This window comes from Rhipicephalus sanguineus, chromosome 2 (assembly GCF_013339695.2).
Source record: "Rhipicephalus sanguineus isolate Rsan-2018 chromosome 2, BIME_Rsan_1.4, whole genome shotgun sequence".
Lineage (NCBI taxonomy): Eukaryota > Metazoa > Arthropoda > Arachnida > Ixodida > Ixodidae > Rhipicephalus > Rhipicephalus sanguineus.
The window spans coordinates 127075046-127084003 of NC_051177.1; positions in this window are offsets into that span (position 1 = coordinate 127075046).

An 8958-nucleotide genomic window follows, 5' to 3' on the forward strand; every position below is an offset into this window, starting at 1 on the left:
ACATATCAAGCTAATTTTATGATACGCACAAAACTGGCCCTTTAAGTGTCGGTTTTGTAGACGATGGGTGGTCTAACATTTTTTCTTGCATCTTTTGAACCAAACTGCGTAGACGGAAACCTAATACAGCGAAATGACGGGCAATGAATCGCGCATTTAAGAAAGCCAAAAAATGACATCTTGACAAAAATGGGCTTTTTCACTTGACCTCATACCTTAAACACGTAAGAATTTCTTTGCCAACTCAATCAGAAAGGAGCTCCTGGATGCATAAATATTCTAGGACCACTTCCCAAGGAAACTCGCATGTCCCCTCCTTGGTAACGCAACAAGTGGGGCTAGAGGCGTAGCCAGAAGTTTTCTTCGGGGGCACGAGGGCAGGTTTAACCATAATTTACGTACGTTTGTGCGTGCGTCGGTGTGTATGCGTGTATATATACATGCAAAATTGAAAAACTTCGGATTTGGGAAAAAGGGGGGGGGGTAAACTTCCCCCTCCCAATGTTACGCAAGGGAAGTGGGCCGATATGGGACATTGCTCGAATCTGTACTAGCAAATACCAATAGAGACGACAAAGAGACAACACTTACCAATAGAGAGAACAAATACCACTTATGGTTAGATGATGATGATGAAATGAACTTTATTTGGTCCTGGAGAACCCCGATCAGACAACCCCCGAAGGGGGGTCCGCCGCAGTTGCTGGCCGCGCCCACGCCGGTACTGGAAGACCGTGGCCCTCCGCCCGTTCGCAGGCCTCCTGGACTGCCGACAGCTGGACTGAGAGCTCGTTGCTTTTAAGAGCCTCTCCCAGTCCTCTTCTGTGCTGAACTTTGCGCTAAGTAACGCCGGGCACTGCCAGAGCATATGAGCGAGTGTGCAATTATCCGCCCCACAGCTAGGACATCCTGGATTTATGCCTTCAGCAAAGTGGCTAAACGTGCTGCGAGACGGGAAGGAACCTGCCTGCAGCATCCGGAGAACCGACGACTGCGGCCTAGTAAGCTTGGAATGCGGGAGGGGGTATCGCCGCCTTGACAGTTGATAGTGCGAAGTAACTTCGTTGAAGGTGCCAAGTGGATCCCTGAAGCTCTCCGTGAAGCCGCCTCCGGACCCGCCCGCACCGCCGCGGCACGTGATTTCTCGCGCACGGTTATGGGCAAGTTCGTTGACGTTGGGAACTGTCGGATGAACCCCTGAGCCCATGTGGGCCGGGAACCAGGTAATTGTGTGAAAGCCTCCTACAGCCCTCGAACTGAGAATAGCGGCAGCCTCTCTTGAGACAACACCCGAAGCGAAGGCCCGGAGGGCAGCCCTAGAGTCGGTGAATATCTCAGGACGCGAAGGGTCCTTCATAGCTAGAGCTATCGCTACCTGCTCTGCTACGGAGGCAGACACCTTCCTAACGGAAGCTGAGTTTAGTACGCGACCGCGATGATCAACAACCACGGCCGCAAAGCTGTCCGAGCGGCCATACTGCGCCGCATCGACGAAAGCCACCTTTCCCGGGGATTGACCTACGAAGTCAAGCAGAGACTTGGCCCGTGCCGTTCGCCGGCCAACATTGTACCGCGGATGTACATTACGCGGGAAGGGTTCCACCTCATAAGTACCCTTCATTGTTTGTGATAAAAATATCTTCTGTTCCGCACTGCCCGTATGATGACATCCAAGCGACTGTAGGAGACGCTGCCCAGCCTTGGTGGAGGAGAGCCGCGCGACCTGAGCTAGTTGCTGTGCCTCAATCACCTCCGAGAGGGTGTTGTGCATGCCCAGGTTCATGAGCCTGTCCGTGCCGGTACTCATGGGGAGTCCTAGCACCCTTTTAATACTTTTCCGCATTAAAGTGTCGAGTTTATCCTCCTCGCGTTTAGACCAATTTAGAGATGATGCGACGTAAATAATATGGCTCATGAGGAACGCGTGGTAGAGCCGAAGGAGATTACTTTCCCTCAGCCCTCCCCTGCGGTTTGAAACCCGTAAAATAAGCCGAATCATGTTCTCCGTCTTGGAGGTGATGCGGGCCAGAACCTGTGTGTTTCTGCCGTTGCATTCAAGAAGGAAACCTAATATCCGAATGCAGTTCACTCTGGGAATCGCTTGCCCGTCCCTTGTGGTTAGCGCAATCTGTACCTGATCAAGCGGTGAGTGGGGCCTCCTCCCACGGCTAACAGGTCTGTAGAGAAGCAACTCCGATTTGGAGGGTGAAAGCCGAAGCCCCGTGCCCTCCAAAAAACTTTCTGTGATAGACAGCGCCATCTGGAGCGCTTCCTCCACCTCAGCATCCGAACCTCCCATGCACCAGACAGTAATGTCGTCGGCATATAGGGCGTAGTTTGTATTGGCTACAGTGGAAAGACGCTCCGAGAGGCCTTTCATGGCTATGTTGAACAAGAGAGGCGAAATTACCGCACCCTGCGGCGTGCCCCTCGCACCCAGGGTGAAGGTTCCTGATTTTGACTGCCCAATCTTTATGGTTGCTTTGCGGTCCCTGAGGAAGGCGCGAACATAGGCGTGGAACCTTGGTCCTAACCCCATGCTCTCGACCGCCTCCAGGATGAACTTAAGTGAAATAGTATCAAACGCTTTGGCGAGATCTAGGGCCAATATTCCTCGAATATCTAGGGTTCGTCGGTCGATAATTTGCCTCTTAATCAGGAGCATCACATCCTGGGTGGACAAACCCGGCCTGAAGCCTACCATGTTGTGTGGAAAGAGCTCTTTATCCTCGACATACCGAGAGACCCTGTTGTGTACCGCATGCTCCATCACTTTCCCTACGCAAGATGTTAGGGAGATGGGACGTAGGTTCTCCTTGGCGAGTGCCTTGCCCGGCTTGGGAATGAGTACCACCGAGGCGGTCTTCCAGGCCTCCGGCACTCGGCCTTCTGCCCATAGGAGATTGACCTCCTCGGTTAACTTATCGATGGACCTATCATCGAGATTACGCAGCAGCCTGTTCGTAATTCCGTCAGGACCCGGGGTTGAGCGACTATTAAGCGCATGAAGCACCTCTTCGATCTCAAGTTTCGTCAAGGGCGAGTCGATTTCTTCCAGCGGCCCTCCCCGGTAGTCCGGGTAGTCCCAGTCCCCGGAGGGGCCAATCGGAAGGTATCGTTCTGCCAATTCCTTAAGTACAGTCGTGTCATCGACTCCACTGCTCCTCTGTGCTTGTACTAATCGGTCAATTGCCAACCTCTGATTACTTTTCGAGTTAGTTTCATTGAGGAGTACCTTCAAGAGGTTCCATTTGCCTCCTGTGCGCATCTGCCCGTCTACTTTTGAGCAAATTTCATTCCACTGCTGCCTAGATAACTCCTGACTGTAGTCCTCGATTTCTTTATTGAGAAGCGCTATGCGCTTACGCAGCCTCCTATTGAGCTTCTGTGTGCGCCATCTCTCAACCAGCGATTTTTTAGCCTCCAACAAATGCGCAAGACGCGAGTCCATTGCATCCACCTGTAGGTCAGTGTGGACCGTCTTGGTTGCGAGGAGCGCATCCTCCGCTAATCGCGAGAAGAGTTCCTCCAACGTGTCATATTGGGCCTGATCCGCCTTGCGGCGCTTTCTAAACTCGTCCCAGTCCGTCACCTTGTACTCCTTATGTGGAGCCACCCGGGTTTCCTGCGTGACCGAGAGGATAAAGTGATCGCTTCCCAGGCTTTCCTGCAAGTTAGCCCACTGTACTCCCACCGCGTTTTTGGTAAATGCCATATCCGGAGTGGTGTCTCTCGTAACGGAATTACCCACTCTTGTGGGGAACTGAGGATCCGTGACCAGCTCCAAGGAACAGTCCGTCATAGCTTGAGCAAGGTTTCTCCCCTTAACAGTGGTTTTTGGATATCCCCAGGTCTGGTGGTGGGCGTTAAAGTCCCCGACAGCTACACGCGGCGACTTGCCCGCTAGGGTAGCCGCCTTTGCGACCACCGAGGAAAACGCCTGCTTGTGATTCCGAGGGGTGCTGTAAACATTCAGTACGAATATGCTGCACTTAAGCCAATTATTCGGGATGATTTCGACGAGCTGGGCCTCCAGAGTAGAGTTGCCTAGCGCAAGCTTGTGTTCTAAAAACGCACATTTCTTCGAAACTAAGACAGCCAGACCACGTTGCCCGTCTCCCCTAACCGATACAGATCGATAGCCGGGCAAGGCAACCGCCGCGTCAATGGTTTCCTGTAAAGCAATTACATGCGGCCTAACCGCCAATGGGGCAATGTACTGCTGGAGGGAGGCCTTACGCTTCCTAAACCCCGCGCAGTTCCACTGCCAAATGACAAACTTATTTGCGTTGGGAGCCATGATTACTACCACTGGTTTGCCGACTTGCCGGCACGTCCTTAGTTACGGGGGCCTGAGCCATTGGCATACCGGGGCACGCCGGGGAAACCAGCGAGACGGGCGTCACCGGGACAAAAGAGTTCTCGCCTAGACCAAGCCTGCTTTCAATCATTGCAACTTTACATGCCACGAGGTCAAAGCATTCCGCTTGCCGCGCTAGCGACTTTTGCAAATCCCTGATTGCTCCAAGGACGGCCGAGTCGGACGCCGCCGCAACCTCTCCTTCCGTACCTATCCTTCGCTTAGCCGGCCGCGGCTGTGCTGACGAAGGCCGCACCGGGGCCTGTGCTGAATTTTTGAGAGCTTCGAACTCAACCCTCATCTGTTGAAGCTGAGCTTTTAAGCTGGCGTTCTCCTGAAGTAAAAATGCGATCCTAGGATCTTCCTTTTGCTCTGGCAGTGCCGCGTCAACTATATAAATGTGGCGGTACAAAAAACGAGGAGAAATGTTTGAGCTTCACATTTGAGAGTGGAACCCAATAGAGGTATGGGGTCCCATTTGCATCGCCTTCTCATTCCCTTGTCATGCTTCGCTTCTCAGTGGATGCATCAACCATCCCTCGAACGAACAAACGTCTGTGAGCTCGAGATTGTCCGTTGCAGATCATCCTAAGGCGCCTACTACAAGTACAGTTGCGAAGTACCCAGTACTCCGTAAGCTACCCAGTAGAGTTTCTTGAATGACCAGTCGGTACATGTTAATTTGAAGGGAAAAACAGGGCGAAGAGTAGGCCCAACAAAATATGCACACAACACGGGCGCTGACTAACAAGTGAGCGCAATTTATAGAGGGAAGAAAATGTATAGGATAAAGGTTACGAAAGAGTGGACATGATTCGTTAACAGTGCCTTGATAAGGGGGAGACAGTAACACCACTTTTATGAAGTCGAGCTTCTGAACAAGGCTCAGCTCTTTCGCATGTTCCCTTCTCAGTGAGTTGTCCACTGTTTCTTGAAAATGGATTGCCGACTAGTCCAGTGTCGGCCCCTGCTACTCTCTTGGATTAAAAAAAAACAACTGTCAACCGGGAGCCCAATACCACGGCTAACCTAAATGGGTGCTTTGCTGCGCATACTTCATGACTCCGTGCTATCGCATGGGGACGAAATACGTTTACAGTTCTCATATTTTGTCAAATATAGGTGGTAGAGCCGATTTACTCGCGCCTGGAGTCTTTGATTGTCACTTCCCCTGCTAGTTGTTACTTTTTACCCTGTTTTGTTTCTTACGTGAGATTCATACAGCCATCCTTCCGTTCACCTTGCAATCACCGCATCATCAGGAGAAGACGTTTATTAACCGTCTTTTCTCAAAAATGGGGCACTTAGGGCCATGTTAAGAACATTGTAGAATTTGACTGGTCTGCTCAGCAAACATTGATCCTTCAATTAATAAAGTGCGTGTTGTGCACATCAGTGTTCTTTTCTTTACTTATTTTTGTCATATTTTACATTAACTGCCGAGACTGTTCATCCATTGCCCCGGACAGCCGTAACAACGCTTGCATTTTATTTTTTTTACTTATCCTCCTGCCCACACTCTTCTAGGGCCTTTTTCTCCCCTCCTCCCCTCACCCTGCCGAATTGCAAGTAGGACCATATAATCTGGCTGAACGTTCTGTTTTTTTTTTAAAAGCCTCCTCTCTCTTTCTCTCTCTCTCTCAATGCTCTCCCGCATTTAAGCGAAAAGCGGAGCCATAGTGCTACTTTCTCGCGGATGCAGATGACGTAGCGGCAACAGGATGGGGACGATGGCCCATCCTGTGTTTTTCGAATAATCAGCAGCCACGAAGAATGCTCGAAGGAGCGCGACGTGAGAACAGCGAGGAGTAACTGTTCTTGTTTCCATCATTGAATTCCCCAGGTGCATGCACTCCTCATGTACTTACGGGACTATTGACGCTGTGTTGATCACAGGATGAAGGCGTTTTTGCTTAGAACTCCGGTGTCGCTGAAGCGACAGTGCCATCACTCCACTGTATTCACCATGATGTTCATGATGTTAACTCACAAAAAATGTTTAACGCTTATTGTTCCTCTTTATTTAAAAGCTGTTGATAAAGTACCATCTTGAATACAGTAGTCACTGCTACATTTCAGCCTGCGTTTACAAAATATTTCGAAGGCTCCAGTCGATGCTGTATACGAGCTTGCCTCAGTTTAAATAATAGTGGTATTTTTTGTCGGTTAGTAGTAATGGAAATGCTCCTTTGCTAAAGGTTTTGAGTATTTGTTTCAAATATAACGTTGTAGAATTCTTGGCCTGTTTTGAAAATTGGTACCTTACAAATACAGGGCTGCCTTGAAAATTACTGCCTTATTGTTCGATTTGTATTCGCATTCGATTCGATGTCATCACTATTGAATTCGTATTCGATTCGGTTCTAAAATTCACTATTCGCACACCTCTACAAACTGTGCTTCGGCTACGAGGATAAACGAGCATAACCAAGTAAAGAAGCTTTCGCTTGCATAAAGGGGCCTAGCCGAGCTAAGCATTTTTTTACATTAGATAGCGCACTTCATGAAAGCCGTGCACAATGCGAGTCCACCAACCCATTCATATAAAACGTCGCTCATCTTAGCTGATATGATAGTACGAAACGCGTGCGCTAGACTACTCACGGGCGTAAGGATCTGCGATGCGTGTAACAGGCACCATGAGCGCGAAGTTTGAATTCAGCGTCAAGCTTCGCCGCAAGTTACGCAAACCAACACTCGGATAATACACACCGCTGTGCAGGCAGCCGGCAATAGTGGTGCTGTCATGGAGTTATTATTATTGCTTATTTTCCTTTTTTATGCAGGCGCTTGAAGCTTATTTTTAGGTTACCGCTAGCATACAGCAAATAACACGACGGCTGCTCTTCGTGCACAGATCCCATTAAAAAACAACACGAATATCTTCAACGAGGGGCGTAGCCAGAAATGTTTTTCGGGGTGGGGGGGTCAAACATAATTCATGTATGTTCGTGTGCGTGCGTTTGTATGTGTGCGTGTCTATATACGCAAGCAATCTTGGAAATTTTCCGGGGGGGGGGGGGGGGTTGACGACCCCTCCTCCCCTGTTGTCAACAGCAACAGCAAAAAGCCAATTTCTGAGGAGCGGAACGAGGATAGCAGGGGAGGCACAGCGCCGATGTGTCATGGCAGAGACGTGAATGTGGCAGGCATGCGCTGAAGCGGCAAGAGAACCCTATATCGCGCGATGAAAGGCGCGTTAATGAGATTGGAAGTCCGGTAATAGTTTGAAGTACGCTGTAGGAAGAATAAGCATGTGGTTCTACTAAAGGGAAAGATAAGCACCGCGAAAACGCGCTCAAACTGCTAATGACAAAACAAATTAGCTTGAAATTGGCAACATTTTTGTAATGCGGTCTCGCCTAACTCTCTACCTTCGTCGAAGATTTGTGTCACTTGCTTCGTTATGTACTCATGAAATATGCGCCTTTTTTCTAGCTTTCTTTTTGCCCGTGATTCAAATGCATAACATTACCAAAACTGCAATCAGTGGCTGAGTTCCAAATAGAAAAGTGTTTTTGACGTGCACACCTAGTCGTGGCTGTGGCTTCTATGCGCAGAAAAGATATCTCTCCTGCCTTAGCTTCATATGCTTGCAGGTGCCTTTACATAGATCCCTATCATTATGTTTCATCACGACTTTTGAACAGCTTCTGGAAACGCGATGCTATTGCTGGTCACTCCGCCGATATCTCTTTTCTGATCGGTTTTCTGAATGGTCGACGTAGTATGCCTGCGAATACGGATGCATAACGGCTGCCGTTTGCACAATAATAATCATTGCTGGGATTTTACGTCCAAAAACCATGATATGATTATGAGGGATTAAAGGAGGGCTCCGGAAATTTTGACCATCTGGCGTTCTTAACGCGCACCTAAACCTAAGTACACGGGCCTCAAGCATTTCGACTCCAGCTAAATTCAGCCGCCACGGCCGGGATTCGGTGCCACGACCTTCGGGTCATCAACGGAGCATGATAATGCCGTTTGAATAAGCTTCCACAAGAGGGTCTGGCGCTGCCGCGGCTCGTTCCAAGCATGCACAGTCTTGTCGCTTGCCCCTACTTTCTCGTTTCTTAGACGTTTCTTTTGTCGGAGCGAGCCCATTCTTTCAAAGCGAATGATTTAGTCTGTATACTGTTTTGATAGTTTGTTGGAATGTTCTCGAGTGCGATTAAAATACCGCTAAAACTACGTCGGTTCACTTGCGTGTTTTCTATATGAAACCTTGAAGCGCAATTAATTTTGTTACGCGTCAGACCATCATTCTTGGAGACAAATGCCCGCGCCAGGATGCTATAAAACAATATCTGGGGTTCAACGTCCCGAAACCACGATATAATTATGAGAGACGCCGTAGTGGAGGGCTCCGTAAATTCGCCAGGATGCTCGCTCTCAGCCTTCTATTTCGTTCTTTGCTCCAGCGAACGCAAATAAAGTTGACCAAACGAAAAAAGAATGGACGGGAGAAGTTAGGTGTGGTGGCCTCATACCACACGCTGCTGCACGAGCTCCTATAGAAAACATGAGCTTACGCGTTTTCGTTAAACTCTGAACATACAAGACCATCGCGGTTTTGTTGAGCAAGGTGATATGCC